The sequence below is a fragment of the Hylobates moloch genome, unplaced genomic scaffold (assembly GCF_009828535.3).
Source record: "Hylobates moloch isolate HMO894 unplaced genomic scaffold, HMol_V3 SCAFFOLD_13, whole genome shotgun sequence".
Taxonomy (NCBI): Eukaryota; Metazoa; Chordata; class Mammalia; order Primates; family Hylobatidae; genus Hylobates; species Hylobates moloch.
In genome coordinates, this window is record NW_026652288.1 from 48,453,484 (window position 1) to 48,460,339 (window position 6,856).

Here is a 6,856-nt window from a genome sequence, read left to right on the forward strand (position 1 = left end):
AGATAGCGGTTGCAGTGAGCTGAGATCGTCTCACTGCACTCCAGCCTGGGCAACAGAGAGAGACTCCATCTCAAAAAAAAAAAAAAAAAAAAAGTGATAACCAACTGAAGTGAGGGAGGAAAAACAGGCACTCTACTACATTGCTGGTAAAACTGAAAAATGGCATGACCAGTATGGACGGCAATTTGTCAACATCTTTAAAAATTACAAATATATATACTCTTTGACACATCAATTATACTTTTAGGAATTTATCCTACAGTTATATTTGCAAACTTGCAAAATGACAAGATATACAAGCTTATTTACTGCAGCACTGTCTGTAATAACTAAGGTAACCATAAAACATATATTACCCAAATTGGAATACTGTTGGAACAGAAAGAGGACAGTATTGATATACAAGCTGGGGCTGGGTGTGGTGGCTCAAGCCTGTGATTCCAGCACTTTGGGAGGCCGAGGTGGGTGGATCACTTGAGGTCAGGAGTTCGAGACCAGCTTGGTCAACACAGTGAAACTCTGTCTCCACTAAAAATACAAAAGTTAACCGGGTGTGGTGGCTCATGCCTATAGTCCCAGGTACTCAGGAGGCTGAGGCAGGAGAATTGATTGAACCCAGGAGGTAGAGGTTGCAAGAAGACAAGATGGTGCCACTGCACTCCAGCCTGGGCAACAGAGCAAGACTCCATCTCAAATAAACAAATAAATAAGCTGGGACAAGTGGCATGAGCTTAGACTGTCCCAGGCAAACAAGGAAATATGGTCATTCTAGTAATAATGACAAATATTCACCAATAGGGAATTTGTTAAATAATTATAATACATCCAGACAATAGAATACTATGAAGGAATAAAAGGAAGCACATTATGTACTGATTTGGAAAGTTCTCCAAGATGTATAATAAAAATTGTTAAAGGCAAAATACAAAACAGTGCTTATAGCATGCTACCATTTATGCAAAGTAAGAATAAATATAACTGCTTAGATACGGATAACATATATCTGGAAGGATATATTGAAAACCAGTGACACTGTTTGCCTCCAGGGAGGGAAGCTGGATAGCTGGGAAACAGAAGCAGGATAGCAACTTCATTACATGCCCTTTTGAATTCTGAACCAGCTGAATAAATAAAATTATAAAATAAAATGGCTCCAATAATGAGTTGACTACTTGAAAATTTTGATGACATATATTTTCCCTGCTTGTGCTTCTATATTAAATAATAATAATTCTGTTAAATATTGTGATTCTACAGAGTTCTTTAAGCAGTTTTTTTTTTTTTTTTTTAGATGGAGTCTCACTCTGTTGCCCAGCTGGAGTGCAGTGGTGTGATCTTGGCTCACTGCAACCTCTGCCCCCCGGGTTCAAGCAATTCTCCTGCCTCAACCTCCCGAGTAGCTGGGATTACAGGTGTGCGGCACCATGTCTGGCTAATTTTTTGTATTTTTAGAAGAGACGGGGTTTCACATGTTGGCCAGGCTGGTCTCGAACTCCTGACCTCAGGTAATCCGCCCGCCTCAGCCTCCCAAAGTGCTGGGGTTACAGGCATGAGCCACTGCGTCCGGCCTAATTCTGCTATAAACATAAGAATATGTTTCATACTGTTCCAGGCAAGCCAGGAAATATGGTGATTCTAGCAATAATAAAAAATGGAGGCCAGGCTCAGTGGCCTCATGCCTGTAATCCCAGCACTTTGGAAGACTGAGGCGGGTGGATCACCTGAGGTCGGGAGTTCGAGACCAGCCTGACCAATATGGAGAAACCTCATATCTACTAAAAATAACAAAAATTAGCTGGGCGTATTGGCGGGCTCCTGTAATCCCAGCTACTCAGGAGGTCGAGGCAGGAGAGTCCCTTGAACCCAGGAGGTGGACGTTGCGGTGAGCCAAGTTCGCACCATTGCACTCCAGCCTGGGCAACAAGAGTGAAACTCTATCTCAAAAAAAAAAAAAAAAAAAAAAGGAAAATAACACAAATATACACCAGTAAGGGACTTGTTAAATAATAATAATTCAAAAACAAAACTAAGATGATATTTCAGAGAAATCTGAAATCAAATACCAGTACTGTTAGTAACTATCACAGAAATTTTATATGTAGTATTATTCCTTTAATTTGGGACCTTCACCTACTTTTTATTGTGAATTTTCATCTAATTAAATTAACTAAATTGGAATAAGAAATGCAAACAAGGGAGTAAATATACTTAGCACCAAAAATCTCTTTTCTGAGTGGTAGTTACATAAATTACCTGATGATCTAAAATTGTGTTATCTAAAACTTTCCTGAAAATCAGAAAACTAGAACGACAGGTTTTTTTGCAAACTGACAGGTCAAAGTAGGTGATGTAAAAAATTTCAAATTATATAAAATCTTAATAAAATATGGCTTATGGAGTGTTTCACTTAGCTAAATGTGGTTAAAAGTTAATTTAACCTAGTCTTTTAGAGAAGGGTCTAATTTGTTCACTATAGAGTAATACAAGATTCTGACAACTTTCATAGTCTTTAAGTCAAAGAAAAACAAGTATTAAAATACTATTTCTCTAGCAATAACTTGGAGAAGGGAAAAAAGAAAATGCTACCAATCAAACCCCAAAGGTATTTTCTTTTTGCTGTGTCGGCAAAGGCTTTCAAATTCCTTCAAATTAGCTTTCACCTACAGACTTTTCTAAATCCTTTTTAGGAATTCTAGCAAAATCTACATTATTTTAGTATATTTTGTCGATTAAGACTTGCTAGAATCTACTTTAATGGCTATTGGAGAACCCAGATTATAGAAGATATTATTTGGCAAAATAGAGAAAATGCATGTTAGGCATCGTAAATGGACCAGTGTGATGATATGTTTTTTAATAGGCTTATATTTATATTTTTTCAGTCCTATAAATTTTCATTTTGTTATTGCTAAACCAAAGAAGAATTAGGAAAGCACACTGGAGTAGATCACAGACATGCTTAAACTTTTATTAAATTTCATTTACTCCATGGAAGTCTAGCATCAAGTTAAAACATGCATCCCATACCTACATCCTCAGTTTCATTGGTCCACATTCTTTTTTTTTTTTTTTTTTTGAGACGGAGTTCTCGCTCTGTCACCCAGGCTGGAGTGCAGTGGCACGATCTTGGCTCACTGCAACCTCTGCCTCCCAGGTTCAACTGATTCTCCTGCCTCAGCCTCCTGAGTAGCTGAGATTACAGGTGCACGCCACCACACCTGGCTAATTTTTGTATTTTCAGTAGAGACGGGGTTTCACCATGTTGGTCAGGCTGGTCTCGAACTCCTGACCTTGTGATCCACCCACCTCAGCCTCCCAGAGTGCTGGGATTACAGGCATAAGCCACCGTGCCTGGCTGGTCCACATTCTTATACCTACGTTTCATTCCAACCAAACTAGAGGTAGAGTCCCTCGAATGTTCCTCTCAGGCTATGTTTATTCTTGTAGAGCCCTCTGTCTGAAACACCTCTCATGCTTTAAAAACCAGCTCCTGTCAGTCAACGTTCCTCTTCTACCTCAGTGGCCCTTCACCCCCAGCTTAGTTAGATGTCCCCTCTTTATACTTTCTTCTGAATGTCTCTACATCACAGCATTTTTCATTAGGAATTTTAAACATAAGCTTTCTCATTTCTCCCAATAGAAACTGGTTTATTAAATTTTTAAATTTCTGGATTCTCCAGCACTGGACCTGGCACACTGAATGCCAACAAATAAATATTAATTGAGTGAATGGAAGCTGATTATGTCAGAGCCCCAAGTACTTACATTTTACCCAGTAAAATACAAGTTTATCTTTTACAAATGGAGAAACTAAGGCAGAAAGGAGTTTGTAACAATAGTATCATTAACAAACATTAATAAAAAAAAGTGAACTAATCTTTTACTTGGACCAATTAACATCCTAGCTACAGTCTAAAGAGTAGAACAGGCCAGGTGCGGTGGCTCACACCTGCAATCCCAGCACTTTGAGAGGCCGAGGCGGGCAAATCACGGGGTCAGGAGTTCGAGACCAGCCTGGCCAACATAGTGAAACTCCGTCACTACTAAAAATACAAAAATTAGCCAAACATATTGGTGGGTGCCTGTAATCCCAGCTACTCAGGAGGCTGAGGCAGGAGAATTGCTTGAACCCGGGAGGTGGATGTTGCAGTGAGCCGAGATCACACCATTGCACTCCAGCATGGACGACAGAGCGAGACTCCATCTCTCTCTCTCTCTCTCACACACACACACACAAAATAGAGTAGAACAAATGAGTCTCTAAATCATAAGAAATAAACAAACTCCAAACATCAATTTCCTATCACAGAGGATTTAGCTTTTCTTTCTTTTTTTTTTTTTTTTTTTTGGTTTTTTTGTTTGTTTGTTTGTTTTTGTTTGAGACAGAGTTTCACTCTTGTTGCCCAGGCTGGAGTGCAATGGCGTGATCTCAGCTCACCGCAACCTCCGCCTCCCAGATTCAAGCAATTCTCCTGCCTCAGCCTCCTGAGCAGCTGGGATTACAGGCATGTGCCACCACACCCAGCTAATTTTGTATTTTTATTAGAGTCAGTGCTTCTCCATGTTGGTCAGGTTGGTCTCGAACTCCTCACCTCAGGTGATCCACCTGCCTCAGCCTCCCAAAATGCTGGGATTACAGGCATGAGCCACCGCGCCTGGCCCGGATTTAGCTTTTACTGAAGATTCAAAATCATTAAGTCTAATCCTCTCTCACATACCACAAAACTCTGGCACAGCCATGGACTAACCTAAAAGCCCGCTGTTAGAGACACAAAGAACTTTCAGTTATGAAAATCTTCATTTCTAGCTGCCCTTGTCATAGTTGGCTAATAGTTTTGCACAAATTAAACTAGATGATGAGTATTTTTCAAATTAGAAACAAAAAGAGGACCTGACCCTGCCAAGCTTAAACCACCTGGGACAACAAACTTGCTCTTCTCCAGCATCTTACACTTTACACAGTACCATTGGCCTCCCAATTCACCAGTTCATGCTCCATCCTCATGCAAAGACAGCAATATTGTATTGGAGACAGTTAGTCCAAAGGTCCAAGTGCAGCTGGAGCTAGTTCTCTGAGCAAAGAACCTCTGCTTCCAATGCATAGATCTTCTTCACTACCCAACAAGTTCCTATTAGTGGAAGAATGCTGGGAGAAAGAGAGTAAGGAACTCCTTAGAGTATAAAGCTAATTCAAAGAGGCAGAAATAGGAAAAAAAGGAAGCAAATTACTTCTGGGTAATGTTTAGAAATTCCCTAACAGATGGTATTTTTCTCTTGAACAGATCAAAACGCTTCAGATAAATAATATTCCTATGAAACAAGGATAAGATTTGTCTGTTACATATGAAAAAAACTAATGCAGGATTGAGTTTACGGTTTTTTGTTTTTGTTTTTGTTTTTTTTGAGACAGAGTCTCGCTCTGTCGCCCAGGCTGGAGTGCAGTGGCGCGATCTCGGCTCACTGCAAGCTCTGCCTCTCCGGTTCACGCCATTCTCCTGCCTCAGCCTCTCCGAGTAGCTGGGACTACAGGCGCCCGCCACCACGCCCGGCTAATTTTCTGTATTTTTAGTAGAGACGGGGTTTCACCGTGGTCTCGATCTCCTGACCTCGTGATCCGCCCGCCTCGGCCTCCCAAAGTGCTGAGATTACAAGCGTGAGCCACCGCGCCCGGCCGAGTTTACGTTAAGTATTAAGACCCAGAACTCTGCTTCTTGGGCAAAGCCAAGCATAAAGCAGCAAGCCCTCCCAGAATTAGAGGGCTTTCCACAGACAGGAGAACAGATACAGCAGACACATAACGACTACAGAAGACAAAAACAAGCAAAAACAAATGTCATTCCATCTGGTTTTAAGCCAAATACGCCCTCCAACCCTAATCAAGGCAAAGGAGAACTGCCTTTCCACAGAACACACCTGACTGGTTTCAGTATTTGTTTTCCCACAGGTAACCTTGAAACTCATTTTAATCCAAAAATGAAAACTATGGGCCAAGCACGGTGGCTCATGCCTGTAATCCCAGCACTTGTGGGAGGCTGAGGCGGGTGGATCATCTGAGGTCAGGAGTTTGAGACCAGCCTGACCAACGTGGCAAAACCCCATCTCTACTAAATACAAAAAATTAGCTGGGCGAGGTAGCAGGCGCCTGTAATCCCAGCTACTAGGGAGGCTGAGGCAGGAGAATCGCAAGAACCCAGGAGGCGGATGTTGCAGTGAGTCGAGATTGCGCCATTGCACTCCAGCTAGGGCAACAAGAGCAAAACTTCGTCTCAAAAACAAACGAACAAACAAAAATCGGTATTTTGTGATACAGCCAGAACTATCACAAGGAAAAGACTCCCAGTACTGTATCATAATACTTCCACATAAAATACCTCCTTTGGGGATGGGGTCATTTCTCCTGGGATAATTCAATTCAGTGCTTAATTTTTGAGAAGGGCTGCATGAAGGAGAGACTTGCAGTTAAAAAAAAAAAAAAACGGGTCTAATTTCTGGCTCTGGTACTTACTAGCTGGGTTACCTTATGCGAGAAGTCTTAATTTCCCAGTCTTGGTTTCCTCACCTTCAAATTGAGACTAATAACTACTTTGTAGGTCTCTGGTGAGAGGGAGAAAGAAACTAAGTGGTTGGCACACCATGGGCACTCAATAATAGCTATCATTTACATAGTAAGTCCCTACTAAATATGGATGCTGGGTTAGGCGCTGCCGAGATACAAGGTGAAAGTTCTAGTTGCAAATGGCAAAAGTCCTGAATGTTCTTAGATTTCAAAATGCTTTTTGTACATCGCCTCTTTTTTCTGCCCGTGAGGAGGACAAGGGCAAACAATTAAAATACGAAAAATGTGGGGAACACTTCA